This window comes from Delphinapterus leucas, chromosome 5, assembly GCF_059928025.1.
Source record: "Delphinapterus leucas isolate spDelLeu-1000000601 "Yukka" chromosome 5, BTC_Dleu_Yukka2, whole genome shotgun sequence".
Classification (NCBI taxonomy): Eukaryota; Metazoa; Chordata; class Mammalia; order Artiodactyla; family Monodontidae; genus Delphinapterus; species Delphinapterus leucas.
This window is the reverse complement of record NC_143133.1, coordinates 114,242,183-114,260,169: the sequence shown is the minus strand read 5'-3', so window position 1 is coordinate 114,260,169 and position 17,987 is coordinate 114,242,183. Positions and strand designations below refer to the sequence as shown.

Genomic DNA, 17,987 nt, shown 5'->3' with positions numbered 1-17,987 from the left:
CACTGACAACCTTCTACTTGTCAGATTTGAGGGACCACCTTCAGACACAGTCATAGTTGAATTCTCTGCAGTGCTGAACATTGCTCATACCTCCTTCTTACCTGTGTTGCCTCTGGTTCTGTGACATCACTTTCTAAGATTCTCCTGCTATCTCCCTGATGTATCTCTCTAGATTTTGTTCCCTGGTTCCCCTCCCTCAGTCTTCTCCAGAAATCCTGGTATTTCTGAAGAACAGAGCATGGGCCTCAGAGATGCCACACACACTAAGATTGAACTTTACCTATGCCACTTATCACCTCCAATACTACCTCCCTAGCCCCATCCACCACCATCTCTCGCCTGGATTATTGCAGTAGCCTAATGACTCATCTCCCCTTGTGTCTATTCTCAAAGGGTAGCCAGAGTGATCCTGGTAAGAAGAAAGTCAGATCAACTCATTCCTTTGATCAGAACCACTCACTGGCTCCATGACCTCCTTCGGGTCTTTGCTCAAATAGCATCTTCCTCGTGAGAATTTCCAAGCCTCTCTCTTTAAATATGTCATTCTAATGCCATTACAAGATGCCCTGTCCCTCTCTCCTGCTTTATTTTTCTCCATAGCCCTTGTCTTAAATACAGTACAATTATTTATTTTGCTTACTGTTCTGTCTCCTCTTACTGGGACATAAGATCCAGCAGAGCAAGGATTTCTGACTATTTTGTAGACTACTATATCCCCCGCATCAAGAGTTAGTGGTCCATAGTAGAAGGCCATTAAAATTTATTGAAAGAAGGAATGACTATCACCAGTCATGTATTCTTCTTTTGATGGTGGCAGACCTGAGTACACATGGCCTTGTAACTCTCCTACACTATTCTATGCACTATTATATGTGTAATATGATTTTTAATAGGGCTTTTAGCTATTAAGCAAAACATAAGGGACACTTATAGGAAATTGTCTGAAATTCATAACCAGGGCTTAATCTTGTGTTAGCAGTGTTCCTGCTGGCTGACCCTACAAGATGCAGGTATCTTCACATTGGCCTGGTTGCACAGATAATACAAATGTCCTAGAGATGCTACTCTGGGGTCCCTCCTTTTTATCTACTTCATCATACAATCAATTCTGTTGGCCTAATGGGTGGTAAAGATAATTCGATTCCTTTCCTTTATTTTCCTGACAATAGCCCATAATTGTGTAATGAGAGGAGAAAAACATTAGTAACTTATTTTCCCCTGAATTCCAACCAAATCACAACCTTAGATTTTTTTATTTACTACTATAGCATTTTAAGAAACATTTGCTCCTGTAAAAACACTAACTAACCCATTAAGAATTTTCCCCTATTAATAAGTAAGTACTTTTTCCCTCCATTAGGGAGACAAAAAAAAAAGTCAATTTAATCAACTTAATCTTCTCTCTGCTCCCCTAATTTATCTCCATTTAATTTTCACAAGCTCACAATAACTCACTTAGGCATTACTATTATCCCCGTCAATAAATGAGAAATTGAGGCATAAGAGACTAGAAGGCTTGTTCAGAATCACTCAGATGTCAGGTAGAAGTGCTATGATTTGACTCTGGAGCCTAAGGCATGGAAGGAGATGTGGATGACAAGATAGAGGAGATTATCTTGAGAAATGTGATTGATCGGGGTAAGGGTAAGAGCAACTCCTACATGGCTAGGGTGACCAGGTAAATAATGGTTCTTCCAATGATCTATAGGAAAAAGAGGTTTAGCGTACAAGTTTATAAGATCAATTTTGGATGTAAGTATGAGGTGCCTGTGGGAATGAATTTTGAAGCTCAGAATGGTGCCCTGGGCTGGAGATATAAATGTGGAGCTTAAAAGTAGTTAGGTAGAATCCAAAATCCTAGAGGGTAATATGTTCACCCACAAAGAGTTCCCTACATTTGGCAGATAGGAAAAAAAAAAAAAAAAAAACTGGTTGTCTGCGAAAGAGGAGTTTTAATGGAATGAGAGATTGTATGAAAGATTGTTACAGGTCAAAGAGTGAATGGTTAGTGAGAAAGCAGAAATGGTGATAGTGATCTACTCTTCTGAGAAATGGTTATTTGCACAGAAGAAGGGAGTGATTGAACACTATCTGGAAGTCACAGGAGCTATTAAAAGTTTCTTTGCTGGCCTTCCCTGGTAGCGCAGTGGTGGAGGGTCCGCCTGCCGATGCAGGGGACGCGGGTTCGTGCCCTGGTCCGGGAAGATCCCACATGCTGCGGAGCGGCTGGGCCCGTGAGCCATGGCCGCTGGGCCTGCGCGTCTGGAGCCTGTGCTCCACAACGGGAGAGGCCACAACAGTGAGAGGCCCGCGTACCGCAAAAAAAAAAAAAAAAAAGTTTGTTTGCTAATCATCTACTTGTGACGCCTTCTAAAATTGACCTTCCTAGAAACATAGCTCTGAAAGTCTCACGTCCCAGGAAAGACCTTCCTGGAGATGGTTAGCCATCTTCTGACTTCCCAGGAACCCTCCTGAAACAGCCCTCCTTAGAAAACATTCCATGTTATGGCCTCTCCCACACCATCAGGGTCCTAAGATCCTGCTCATTGAGGAAAGTTAATCTGTATTGGATGGATGCTAATGGCTACAGTGTTATTAGGTAACTTTTGTGTTATAAAGCAAGCCCTCTTGGGAATTCATGTTTTATTCTAAAGCAACATTTCACAGAGTTCGCTTTCTTGAAACCTAGCCTCTGGATGCAGTGAGTATTACATTAAAAAATACTAAAGTAGGAAAGGTTCCATGGTCAACGAATCTTAGGAAATGCTGGGTTAAACAGAGTTAAACAGGTTTCTTTACAGCAGGATTTTCAGAGACTAATATTCTAACGTGCGTCATAAAACTACAGGAGGGAGATATAAAATTCAGCATTTTCCAAAATTACCTGATTATAAGACTTTTTAAAAGTGTTATCACATGGATCAGAAATTTAAGAAGATGCCTTCCCATAGGACCAATGCTAGTGGAGGTTATTTCAGGCAATGTGACTGACTGATCAGAGATCAAAATCAACACCACTTTTTTTTTTTTTTTGCGGTACGCGGGCCTCTCACTGCTGTGGCCTCTCCCGCCGCAGAGCACAGGCTCCGGACGCGCAGTCCCAGCGGCTGTGGCCCACGGGCCCAGCCGCTCCGCGGCATGTGGGATCCTCCCGACCGGGGCACGAACCCGCATCCCCTGCATCAGCAGGTGGACTCCCAACCACTGCGCCACCAGGGAAGCCCTCAACACCATTTTAATTGTACCAAGTACCATCCCATTGAGCAGCCATGTTTGCTTCAGTTCACCCCACTTTTAGCACTCTCTTCACATGACATTAATTCAGCCACAGTTCCTTTTATAATGGGGATGGACCCTTGCTTAAAGGTTTAAATATTTGCTTTCCCTTTTGATGAACTAAATTCTATGGACTCCATAATAAAACTGGGATTAGGGCATATAATACATTTCATTTCACAGCCCTGTGTGACTGACTAACCATGAGATAAATCTGGTGAATTAACTTGTTGATCGTTGATATTATTTCCCTGCCTTCATTTTTTTTTTCTTTTATAGCTTGTAAGCTCAGTTGTTACCAGGAAAATCAATAAACAAGCTTTCAAGAAAATTTACACCTAGGGAGAAGAAAGGCCCTTTTGCCTGGAAGTTATTCTTTTTCTTTTCTAAGGGAGTAATATCCACTCCACAGCCAGAGCTCACTTTCAAGTCAACAGAAGCCCAGTGTGCTCATGAGGACTCTCTGCTGGGAGAATGGGGCCCCCAAGTATTTTCAGAGGGATAGCATTTGTAACTGGGATAACTTCTGTGAATTGAATTTTTCTGAAAGTCAGGCAAGACTAAAGAAAGGGAACTAATGTAGCCAAGAAAATAAACCATTATCCACATGTCCAGGGCCTAGAAAAGAATGCAGGAAAGGCTACAAAAGACAGCCTTTTCATGTGAATGTAAATGAAACATAACCCTATTAACTAGAGCAGAGATTCTCATCTCTGTCCTCTCCTGGAGCTCATACCTAGGAGACAGAGACCACATCCTTTAGAGTTCTGCTCTGGGTCAAAAGATTTTTGTCATTGAATGCCAGTGTTTAAAGGAGCTAGCCTTGGACCACATGTGGCAAATTAGAGCACCCCAGCCATAAGTTATTTAACCTCAACGCATTTCAGTTTTCTCACGTGTAGAATAAAGATTCTGGTAGATTGACTGTAAAAATGACCCTAAATCTCTACTCTTCTGTATCCAACCAATTGCAGTGTGACTCTGTAACTCCTTTCACCCAATGGCAGAGTCTATTTTCCCATCCCTTTATTCGAAGCTAGACTTGAGATTTGCTTGGCCAACAGAATGTGGTCGAAATGGCCCTGAGCTAGTTCTGACTCTTTAGCATTTCTGCTCTTTTTCTCTCCGAGCTCTGATACCACCATGAGGACAAGCTCAGTTTAACTGTTGGGGGAACAGAGATTCCACAGAGCAAAGCCAAATCAGCCTAGTTGTCCCAGCCAAAATCACAGACACATGAGAGAATTCAGCCCAGATCAGCAAGACAAACCCACAGCTGACTTTCCAGCTGCCTGCAGAGACATGAGCAAACCCACTAAGACCAGGGTAAACCACCCATATAACCTGCACACTTGTGCCAATGAGTTTTGCTCACTGGGTGTTTGTTCCACAGTATTAATGACAAAACTGAAACAGAGATAACAGTAGGCCCTAATGCTTGGTACTGTGTTTAGAACAGTGCCTGGCATCAAATAAGCAGTCAATAAATATTTGCTATTATTATTATCCATGACAGCACCACACAGAATGTGTTTCCCAGCTTCCTGAAGAAAATGAGATGTCTCCCACAAGTGTCGTGAGAGCCAATACAGTTCTATCAAATTTTTTGCAATTTTAATAGATTAGTAAGAAAAGTATCAAAAGCTAAGCATATTCTAATAATGGAAAGTAAGATATTTATTGCCAATGTAGTAAAAGTACATGATCTCCAAAGCCCTTCACAGGTCCTGTACAAACATCTAATATCTGACCTATGCACAGCTAACATATCACCAATTAGATCAAAAATCAAACTCCTCCCAGGAAAAAATGGACAGTAACATTTTTATTACATGATTAACTGTCGTTAATGATATTTCTATTGCGTCAAAAGTTGGGACAAGAGTAATTTTATCTGCCCTAGTATTTTCAGACATAGTTTTATGTCTGATGCTATTTTCAACTGCAGACTTTAAAGGAATACATGCATTGGTTCCAAGAAAACATGATTATACACCTTACCTTTACAAAAACTGGAGAAGCACATGACTGAGGTTCAACTCCCTGATCACTGTGTGCATATGGTGTGTGTGGGGGGAGCTGGGGTTTGCTTCACTGCTACTCTTCTCTCTCTCTCAGATCATTCACCCACTTAAATAGCTTCGGGCAAATTCCATTAGTTTCCAAACTCATGCTGTAACTTCTCTTTTGAACTCAACTCCACATTTCCGTTTCTGTTTGACTTTTGTATTTGGACGTTCTGCCCCCTCCTCATCCTCAAAAAATGTGAATTCATTGCCTCTCTGGTCATCACCCAGCAAACACGTGTATGGTGTTATGTGATCACACAAGGGAAAGAAATCTCCTAATTCAGTTCCTTACACATAACAAAAGCAGGATGAGTGATAATTCTCACCAATCCTGTTATTACTCCTGTTCTCCAGTTTTGTCTTCGTACCCTAGGTATGGCTATGGCAAGTATTATTATCCTACTTTTGTGTGTGTGTGTGTGGTACGCGGGCCTCTCACTGTCGTGGCCTCTCCCGTTGCAGAGCACAGGCTCCGGATGCGCAGGCTCAGCGGCCATGGCTCACGGGCCCAGCTGCTCCGCGGCACGTGGGATCCTCCCGGACCGGGGCACGAACCCGTGTCCCCTGCATCGGCAGGCGGACTCTCAACCACTGCGCCACCAGGGAAGCCCTATCCTACTTTATTGAAGAGGAAAATAATACACCCAGTTGTACAGATAGTCAAACATAAAAGTATTGGTGGGTGGGCAGGTAGAGCTGCAAATACACCCCGATGAGATATCACTGTATGAAGAAGGATAAGAGTTGAGGCTAAATTTTATGGAAGTGAATTTTGATACTGACTTGATAGAATTAATAGTAGCTAACATATATTAACCACTTACTATGTGCCAGTAACTATTACAAGTTAATATGCTAAGTTAATATTAACATTAACTCAATTATTTATGTATTTTTCTTGAACAGTTTTGTACAATAAACCAATATGAGATCCCCTGGGTTAAACAGCCTGCATTAGGTCAGGCAGCAATAAGCTAATAAATCAGCAATCTGGAATTTGAATGCAGACCATCTGGCTCCTGAGAAGTGTCCCTACCACACTCTGCTTTCTGAAATGAAGAGTAAGAAGTTGGGGAGGGGAGAAAAAAGTAACAGCAAATGCAAAGTCAACAAGGTAGAAATAAGTCAATCATACACAGGCGTGGGACTCAACCAGGTTGTACGAGCTACGAAACCACACCTGGGTGAGGAATTTGGGTGGAAATGAGGTTGGGAGGATTTGAGATGCAGCAGCAGAGAAGTGGTCTTTGAACGTCAGGCTGAGCTGTTTGGACTTCTGGAACCACCCAAAGGGAACCTGACCCTCTGTCTGCTTTAACTTAATCCGTGTCAACACGCAGGCAAAAGAACAGGTTGAAGAGAAGGCACTGGTGCATATGGAAGTGGGAGTTAGTTTCTTGATATGGAGCTAAAACACTTTGAAACTGGCAGCATCTCTCACTCAAAAGACTTCACAGGCTTCCCTGGTGGCGCAGTGGTTGAGAGTCCGCCTGCCGATGCAGGGGACACGGGTTCGTGTCCCGGTCCGGGAAGATCCCACATGCCGTGGAGCGGCTGGGCCCGTGAGCCATGGCCGCTGAGCCTGCGCGTCCGGAGCCTGTGCTCCGCAACGGGAGAGGCCACAGCAGTGAGAGACCCGCGTACTGCAAAAAAAAAAAAAAAAGAAAAAAGAAAAAAAAGACTTCACGTACATCTGTGTCATTGAACTATCTGCAAATGATGAAGAGAGAGACAGACTGAAGACAGATGCCCCGGTCCCATCCCAGTCCTGACCCCCTCTGGAGGGTTAAGTTCTGGAAGCACAGGAGGGACTGTAATACTCGAGCAAGCTGTGTGCTTCCGCACCAGGTTCAATGCTGAGAGTACCTTAACTGAACATCTGGCTAATAATGTACCTTCCATGTATTAATGGCACTTACTCACTGCACCTGCTCCATCTGAGGAAATTACATGGGTCAAGTAACGGCAGCATGATTTCAAATGTTTGCCTCATCACCTACAAACATAATCAAAGAATAACAACCACGGTCTTGGGGAAAATCTTGGTTAAGTCTTTTTCACTAGCAGTTCTAAAACAGAAAGGCAGAAAATAAGAAACTTGCTGATAATCTCGTAAACCAACAATTCTCAAATATAACAAGTTCAATGTGAAAGGAATTATTTCCTTAGCCCCCTCCCCGAACCAACTAACACAATTTTTTGAAAATCTTAAAAGTGATAAGGGTGTAACATCTACAATTAGTATATTCCTTGGTAAAACTGGTTTCAGGAAAGGAAATGTTTCCACAATTCTCTTTTCCAACTTTTGCTAAGGTATTTTTTAAAATGCATTGAAAGCAAAATTTTTCCAGAAGAGTTGTTCCAAGTAGGAGCCTTTTTTCATACCTTTTTCATAACCATTTAAAAATCTGCTTGGTGCTTAGTCAACTCATAACTAATCACCTAAGACTGAGTTTCAACTGATAACTAAAATCCAGCAGATTATTCTGAATCTTCCTGGTAATTTGAGTCAGATTTGACCAAATATTAACTGCATTATTTAAAATAACATTACTAGTATCTATTGAACATTGACCAATACTACGACTTTTTATTAATTTCTGGAAAAAAAAAAGCATTTGCTATACTTTTACCTGCCATTTTAAGGACTTGACAATTACATGTATTATATGTCATGAAAAATCACATTCTTTTCATATTTCTACACTGTTTTCTTTGTCAGCTGGTGAGCAAACACCCATAATACTCTTTGGCATCTATCAAAATGTTCTGAGTATCTTGTGACAAGAGAGCACAGATCCAGGAAAGTTTAGACATTACTAAGGAAACAGTGCACAGATGTGGATGCTGAAAATTTAATACCACCCCATCTTCTGACAGGCTGTAGCTCCAAAAATGCTTCTACAGAAACAGAATGAAACAAGCCCAAAGCACAAATATTCGTGCCATCGCAGCATAAATGAATCATAAAGCATTAAAACAGAAATTTCAAGCTTTGGCATCAGGTCCAACTTCTGAGCAATTCCTCAGCCTCACACATATTCTTCATGTCATCTCATTGGTAGAGAGAATACTGGAAGTAAAAGTAACCTGTCACATGTGAACAAAAACAAGTTGAAAAACTATTTAAATATTTTATGATGCTTGTAGTCTTCCTCCTCATATCTCAAAAAATATTTTTTTAACCTGCAAAACAGGTGCTTACTATCCTCAGGTAAGATGTTCTAATGAAGTACCAATTTTATTACTAATTAAGGCCACAGGAACCCTAGGAGACTGCTGCTGACATCTAGTGGCATAATTTTTTAAACGTTATACGCATTAAAAAGATAAATCTAGAAAGAGAAAGGGACAGACATGCATACATATGCGCCTTCAAAGTCTAGTGGACAGCCCATGTTACAAATTAGTTGCCTCTGCTCACACCACTCTGCCTCCAGTGACGTGCCTCCCCTTCCAAAGTAAGGCTACTACCGCAAAACTGAAGAAAGGAAAACCAACACATCTGCTAAAGCCTTAAAGGAACCGTTTACCCTCACAGTCCTGTGTCTTTTACTGGGAATTGCCGGTTCCCTGAAAGCTCCAATTCCCAAAAGCCCTGTCCCGACCCTAACAGTCCTAATTTTATCTCAACTTCCCAAATAACCATAGTCCGTCCCCAATTTCCACACCTGTTAGCATTTAGGTACTTTTAGGGTGCCAGCCTAAAGAGATTTGACTGTAGAGCTGAGCATATGTTATTTCAGACTGCATGTCCACAAACATACCTGCACATTCAAAATGGCCATGAAATCCCTATGCGTGAGATTCAATAATTATTGAAAACTTAAAAATAGCGCTCAGGGACTGCTTTAACATTTCCAACTATCCACATGAATGATGAAATTGATATTGATGTGAAAAATGGTAAGGAGCATAGAGATAACTTCTACAAGCAAGTAAAAAGATTTTTTCTGTAGCCTCTATATGTCTGTATGTATGTGTGTATAAGGGGTGCATATGTGTGTGTGTAAAACAAGAGAAAGACTCAAGTTCTACACATACCCCACTCCCCCTAAAGCACTTGTGAGTATAGTAGGTAAACACTGAATTGATGAATGAGGTGGCAAATTACAATATAACTTTTTTCCCCTATTGATTCTAATGTAAGATATGAAACAGGTAGTGTTTTACTCTTAGGCAAAAGTGTCTTTGTGGAGTAGCTCAGGTTAGATTTTCCTCCCATCACATGTGCAAAGTGGTACAAAGCCAATGGGTGATCGAATTAGGCAATGTCCCTTTGGTGAAGGGAGTATACTTTTTTTTTAATTAATTAATTTTGGGGGGGTGCTGCATTGAGTCTTCATTGCTGGGCACGGGCTTTCTCTAGTTGCGGTGAGTGGGGGCTATTCTTCGATGTGATGCATGGGCTTCTCATCGTGGTGGCTTCTCTTGCAGAGCACAGGCTCCAGGCACGCAGGCCTCAGCAGTCTCGGCACGCGGACTCCAGAGCACAGGCACAACAGCTGTGGTGAATGGGCGTAGCTGCTCCATGACATGTGGGATCCTCCTGGACCAGGGATCGAACCGTGTCCCCTGCATTGACAGGCGGACTCCCAACCACTGCGCCACCAGAGAAGTCCGGGAGTGTATCTCAAGAGTTGAAAATTATTTGCCTTATAAATTAGTATATTTGAATTTAGATTTTATTCACATTGAAAAGATATAACAGGAGAGAAGGTTCTCAAGTTAGTCCTAATTAATACAAAACATTGCTAAATTATAATTCTCATAGTACAAAGGAATCTTCTAGCCTTTTAAATATTCCTTCGGTGGAAATCTTAGAGATGCAAGGACCTCATTCATTCAAAGTCTATTTCACTCACAAGTGGGAGTAAAAGTAGAAGACAGAAGAATCTTCCTTACAGTCTCACTGAAGGAAAAAAAGTCCCATGTCTGTGTGTGTATCTTTACACATAATAAAGTTCTGTATGTACATATACATACATATTTAAACACACACACACACACAAAAGAGCTACTACAGAGCAATATACGCATCAGTGACAGTGTGACAGATAGTGCATCTAGGTTACTTTACGGACTAAATATGGGTTAAGGAAGAGAAATAGTTGTAGCATGATGAGGAACTCAGAAAGCCCCCTAAAGAACAGTTTTAAGGTATGCAGGCTTTGGAATAAGGGAAAAGAAGACTGGACATTCTGAGTGGAGTCAGCATAAGGAAAGACAAGAATGTTTAGGGTATACAGTGTAGTAAGAGAGAAACCAATACGGTAAGAAACATGTGGGGAGTCGATGCAAGAACTTGAACATTAGCAGGAGACAATTCTAGACAATGCTATGGCTTCTGTATGACTATTCCATCAAGACTATTCTTGGGAGTTTTCTTTAAGGTTTTAAAAAGATGGAGTATCCCACAGAATCTAATACTCAGAAGAGTAAAGTAAAGAGTACCAAGAACTTTGGCAAATGATGAAAATCATAAAGAAACAAAAAAGGCAAATTCATAAAAATGATCATAATAACTCTTCCTCATATAAAGTCCTCTTTAAGAATTACTTTTTAATCACTTCTCAATGAAAGTGTTCAATTATTTGTTCTCTGACTTTCAGTTTAAATTCTCTTTTGGAGCATATATGCCTGATGTTATAGCCCTATTTCTGTAAAGCACTGTGTCTATCCTATGTGAATTAGTCCAAGCATTGTGACAATTACATCACCCCTTTCATCACATGTGTAGAGGTATTTGTAACTCTCATTGTAATTCATGGTCATTAACTTATAAATCAACCGAAAATCTGATGCTTTACTTTCCATTGTTACTTTATAGTAGTTTATAAAAAATAATATAAAATATAATTTGTAATAAGCTCTTAAAATATCAGAAGAATTTTATTCTTTAAAAAGATTTTCAACGTGTGCTACATCTACAAAATATTCTACAGCCAATAATAATAAACCACAATGAAACCAATCTCTAAACAATATATTTATACCTTATTTCTTAGTGCCCTAGAACATAAAGAATGCTGTACACTAGCCTTATAACAGTTTATTTTCAATGATCAAAAATGTATTTAGAGTACATCAAAAAACTGCTGAACCCTTAATATCCCATTTCACTTTCCTACAGGGAAGTTAAATATATATGAAAATAATACTTAATACTCCTACATAATACAAATAAATTACAAACATGAAAATTTCTTAATTGAAATTCAACTTATTTCCAGGACATATAAACCTGTGTAAAAATAGAACAGAATAATGGTCTCTATTTTTGTGCATAATCTTACTAGGTACAGAGAAGGATATTTTAACCCAACTAGGTTAAGTTGCCTCTATTTTGGGGTGACAAAGTTAAGAATATTGTGACCAACAGACATCAATAACTTTACATAACGAAGCACTACATGAAAACTTATTTTAGATCCTTTTTGAAAAAGTCAAATGTAGAACCTCCAGGTATCTGCACACACAAAAGTTCCTGTTAACCCAAAGGATTGCTCTCCGAGCCCCATTGCCAGAGTTAATGGTACACAAAATGAGTGTGTTAGTCATCACGTGCAACTGAGAAAGGCTGAATGGTCCCATTTGTCCAAAACTAGCACCTTCACTAATATGCCTTGAACTTCTACTATTTAAACACTGAAATTTAAATGCATATATCCCATTTAGGATAATAGAGACAGAGCATCAGAACATTAGCACTCTTTGCCTTATTAACAGGAATATTTTATAAAGTTGCAAACACCCCTATTTCAATGAGTCCAAAGGACCAACCTAAAGAGGTGATGACATGAACACCATTTCTCCCACCCCAGTTACTCCTTCACACCTCACTCCCAACCTCCACACAAAAGCCAGCATCCTAGAGTATAATCTCTTTGGGAGTGTTATCAGACCAGAGCGCTTGGACTGTCAATATACAGAAGTGGTTCTTTATTGGCACATCGGGGAGAAGCAAACTTTGTTACTCCGGGTACATGATGCTGGATATTCTGCCACATTAATGAGAATTTCTCTCCTACACCGCAACTCCTTCTTTGCTACATTCAGTTCGAAGTAAGTTTACCCCTGTCTTAAATAAATGAAATCAAAACCTAACAAAATTGAATGTATTAGTATATACATACCTCTGAAAAAAGAAAAATTTCACGTGAATGCATCCTGGGTGGTCTGTGCTCTCTTCATTAGCTCCATCTCACTCAGTGTGTTTCCTTCTCTGTCTTTACTGTGTCATCTTCTCCTGATTCCGCCTCAGCCAGCATTTTTCTACCATACATCTCCCTATGCTTATATCACGGCACTCAGCTTCAACCCCTTCCACGTACTGTCTAGGTATTAGTTTTCATTATAATGCCTCTCTTTAGGGAGTCACAGTTAATAGTTCTAAGCTAAAGGAAACCCTCCATTGATTTCATTAACCATTTAAAAATGCCTTATAGTTTGACTTAACATTTTAGTATAGTGGGCCTACAACTGAAAATCAACATTACAGGAGAGAAGCTACTTCCTTAAGGGGTTTACGCCTCCCTTGAAGCATTAACTAAAAGCCAAAAATAAGTAGAAACACCCCAGTTTGTAATTCAACCTAACTATTTTTGCTCCACTGCAAATTAAAGTTCATAAACCAGTTTTCTGCTGATGTCCATTAAATTCAAATGCTTCCTTTGTTTCAGCACTCATTTGTTTTATAGGAATTCGACAATTTGTCAAAAATAGAACCCAGTTAGTTCCAATTAGTATGTGACCTAGTACACATTTCAACAAATCCAGTATGTGCGTTGCTATATACAAAGCGACATCATATCTTCATAGCTATATAAGCAGATGGTATTGATAGATGGGTTTAGTTCCCAACACAATTCTAACTTTTCAGAAACTTTTCTATTAAAAACTCTTTTGAGACATCACCTTTATTCATAAATCATACACACATTTTATATCTGCATCTACGCTCCACTTCGCTTACACGTATATGTCATTAGAATATTTGCATGATTGTTCATATTCTTAGGCTAACATATATAAACAAATCACATAGCAACTGGAAAATTTAGCAACTAAATATGCAATCATTGAGTATAATCAGGCATGCTATTCAACAACTGTATGATATAATTCAATCTTTCCAAAGAAAATATATGCTTTGTGTAAGAGTGTCTTCGTCAAACTCGATGAAGTTTTTCTAGGAATTTGTACTGAACTTTTTTGTCTATTAAAAAAATAATATGTAAAGCCATCTGACTGATGCTTAAATAAGAGGAAAATTTTAATTAAAAGAATCTCATTCTCTTATTGTCTACCATTTGTAAATGTAATACACTAATTGGACCTATTTCCAAACAGAGTACAACCTTCTAGTCAAGATCCTATCCACACATTAACATAAATGCAAGAGTAGTGTTGGAAAATTCATCATTAACCACAGTGCTTCAAGCTAACATATATTTTAAAATTTACTGGTCACTTCCTAAATATGATGGTCATCAAAAATCATTCCTTTTACTTTTCAGATAATGATTTACTTTTTTGATGGATTATTCCATAGTTAAAACCAGTAATCAAGAAAAACCAACCAGTTGAATGTATCAGAGTTAAACAGACTAATATATATATTAAAATAAGCATTACCTTGGTCTGATTTTTCATAAAGGATAGCAGATCTCTTGCCAGGTGACACCATTTCTTTGGGTTCTGTGGGTAAAAAGAAAAGAGATTAATAAAAACAACCTTTCTTTTCACCCTTTAAATGCTTCTTAAAAACGTTTATTAGTAATAAAGGTCAGAGAAGAAAATCATTTAACAAAATATTCAGCTCCGTTCAGCAGCTGCCTTGGGAACCACTTGCTTTAAATGACAAATAACTTCCCCAAAGGCCCCCTCTCCCCTGCAGCTGAAAACAAGGGTGACTGCCACAGATCCTCAGCCCTGTTTTCTTTGCTTCTCTCTCTTTTCTCACATGAGAACAAGACTAGCACTCGAGCAAGGAAAAGAATTAGCCTCAATCATTTCAAAAGATAAGATGTAATCCATGTTGGGACAGAACATTTACTTGGAATGCAACAGACTGAAATGGAATTTGCAATTATCTAAATTAGTTTCCTCCCTCCCCCAGCGAGTATGGCTTTTAAAATGTTCGTGCAAGTCTGGGTATTTTTCTATTCTGTCTTTCCACAAAAATGATAAAATGAGATATTGTGGATTGACTTAGTAAATAATTGCAGATTACCCTCCTTAGGAGCTGCAATTTTAGAGCTTTTCTATGCTGCGCTGAGGAGAAAAGTACTTTATAGGAGTCAAAAGTTATGAAAATATATCTTATTCCTTCCCTTAGCATATAACCACCTTGAGGAGTGTCCCATAAAAGATTTTACTGCATCATTATCAGAACGTTCACACTGCAAGATAAGAAATTCAAGTCTAAGCCATAGCTCTCCAGGAAGGACTATCACATAGATAGGTAAGAATTTTAAATTCACCCCTTAAGAAAGTTATTTGACTGAAGAAATGTTAACAGTTAAAAGCAACGTTGATTATTTGTAACAGTCATTATAAGAACAGTCATATAACTGCAATCACCAAAACATCTTACTAGCTGTGTGAAATTAGGCAAGGAAATTACTCTGTAAACATTCCTTTCTCATCTGTAATATCAGAATGCTAATTCTTTCTACTTCATAGAACTGACAGGATAAATAGGTGAGATAGACACACAGAAAGGACACAGAATTAATGAATGTTAGCCAAGATAATCATGAACATCACTATTACTATTATTATCATTGTTCTCCTTTTTTAAAAAACATCTTGCAACCCCTTTGAAAATCACTGCCCTGATGAGCCACAGGGTGGAATGATTAAAATCTTACCATACTGGATGTTACTTGATTTGCTGATTTATTAGTCACACTCTGTGATGGCAAAGGAAATAAAGAGTTGTTTTAGGTCTTTGGGCAGGTAAGAAAAAAAGATTAAACAGCATTTCAGGAGAATGAGTAACCTCTCACCCCACTGCAGTAGCTTCCTTTGACTTTGCTGGAGATTTTAAATATGTCCTCCAAGAAATTGGGATACTTCAAGATTCACTTAAAGCAACTGACCCCTGTCTGCTCTTGTAAATATTCAATCCAATTCAGAAAACATCTACTGAGCTCCGATTGCAAGGAAGGGTACACCAGAGACTTTAGAGAAACCATTATAAATAGAAAGGATTCAAGAAAAACAGTTTAATGGAGAAAGGTTTGTAAGTATTTCATGAAAAAACCATCATTAAACAACATACAAAAAGACCCGTATATATGCTATCTATAAGAAACCCACTTCAGACCTAGGGACACATAACACACTGAAAGTGAGTGGATGGAAAAAGATATTCCATGCAAATGGAAATTAAAAGAAAGCTGGAGTAGCAATTCTCGTATCAGAAAAAAAGACTTTAAAACAAAGACTATTACAAGAGACAAAGAAGGACACTACATAATGATCAAGGAATCAATCCAAGAAGAAGATATAACAACTGTAAATATTTATGCACCCAACATAGGAGCACTTCAATACATAAGGCAAATACTAACAGCCATAAAAGGGGAAATCAACAGTAACACAATCATAATAGGGGACATTAACACCCCACTTTCACCAATGGAAAGATCATCCAAAATGAAAATAAATAAGGAAACACAAGATTTAAATGATACATTAAACAAGATGGACTTAATTGATAATTATAGGACATTCCATCCAAAACAACAGAATACACATTCTTCTCAAGTGCCCATGGAACATTCTCCAGGATAGATCATATCTTGGGTCACAAATCAAGCCTTGGTAAATTTAAGAAAATTGAAAACGTATCAAGTATCTTTTCTGACCACAACGCTATGAGACTAGATATCAATAACAGGACAAACTATGTAAGAAATACAAACACATGGAGGCTAAACAACACATTACTTAATAACCAAGAGATCACTGACGAAATCAAAGAGGAAATCAAAAAATATCTAGAAACAAATGACAATGAAAACACAACGGCCCAAAACCTATGGGATGCAGCAAAGGCAGTTCTAACAGGGAAGTTTATAGCAATACAATCCTACCTTAAGAAACAAGAAACATCTCAAATAAACAACCTAACCTTACACCTAAAGCAATTAGAGAAAGAAGAACAAAAAAATCCCAAAGTTAGCAGAAGGAAAGAAATCATAAAGATCAGATCAGAAATAAATGAAAAAGAAATGAAGGAAACAATAGCAAAGATCAATAAAACTAAAAGCTGGTTCTTTGAGAAGATAAACAAAATTGATAAACCATTAGCCAGACTTACCAAGAAAAAAAGGGAGAAGACTCAAATCAATAGAATTAGAAATGAAAAAGCAGAAGTAACAACTGACACTGCAGAAATACAAAAGATCATGAGAGATTACTACAAGCAACTATATGCCAATAAAATGAACAACCTGGAAGAAATGGACAAATTCTTAGAAATGCACAACCTTCCAAGACTGAACCAGGAAGAAATAGAAAATATAAACAGACAAATCACAAGCACTGAAATTGAAACTGTGATTAAAAATCTTCCAACAGGGCTTCCCTGGTGGCGCAGTGGTTGAGAGTCCGCCTGCCGATGCAGGGGACGTGGGTTTGTGCCCTGGTCCGGGAAGATCCCACGTGCCACGGAGTGGCTGGGCCCGTGAGCCATGGCCGCTGAGCCTGCGTGTCCGGAGCCTGTTCTCCGTGGCGGGAGAGGCCGCAGCAGTGACAGGCCCGCGTACTGCAAAAAAAAAAATCTTCCAAGAAACAAAAGGCCAGGACCAGATAGATGGCTTCACCAGCGAATTCTATCAAACATTTAGAGAAGAGCTAACACCTATCCGTCTCAAACTCTTCCAAAATATAGCAGAGGGAGGAACACCCCCAAACTCATTCTACGAGGCCACCATCACTCTGATACCAAAACCAGACAAAGGTGTCACAAAGAAAGAAAAGTAAAGGTCAATATCACTGATGAACATAGATGCAAAGATCCTCAACAAACTACTAGCAAACAGAATCCAACAGCACATTAAAAGGATCATACAGTATGATCAAGTGGGGTTTATCCCAGAAACGCAAGGATTCTTCAATGTATGCCAATCAATCAACGTGATACACCATATTAACAAATTGAAGGAGAAAAACCATATGATCAACTCAATAGATGCAGAGAAAGCTTTCAACAAAATTCAACACCCATTTATGATAAAAACCCTCCAGAAAGTAGGCATAGAGGTTACTTTCCTCCACATAATAAAGGCCATATATGAGAAACCCACAGCCAACATCATCCTCAATGGTGAAAAACTGAAACCATTTCCACTGAGATCAGGAACAAGACAATGTTGCCCACTCTCACCACTATTATTCAACATAGTTTTGGAAATTCTAGCCACAGCAATCAGAGAAGAAAAAGAAATAAAAGAAATCCAAACCTGAAGAGAAGAATTAAAGCTGTTACTGTTTGCAGATGACATGATACTATACAGAGAGAATCTTAAAGATGCTACCAGAAAACTACTAGAGCTAATCAATGAGTTTGGTAAAGTAGCAGGATACAAAGTTAATGCACAGAAATGTCTTGCATTCCCATACACTAAT

At 39.0% G+C, this 17,987-nt stretch overlaps 1 protein-coding gene across 3 annotated transcripts in view; it reads right to left on the bottom strand.

Moving 5' to 3' along the window:
* INPP4B (inositol polyphosphate-4-phosphatase type II B) overlaps nt 1–17,987 on the bottom strand; it is a 701,292-nt gene that overhangs the window by 567,562 nt on the left and 115,743 nt on the right. For all 3 annotated transcript variants that reach the window (XM_089911312.1, XM_089911308.1, XM_089911305.1), the window contains exon 2: nt 13,983–14,045. The gene's annotated coding sequence lies outside the window, so the exon portion shown is untranslated. The remainder of the gene's footprint in view (nt 1–13,982; nt 14,046–17,987) is intronic.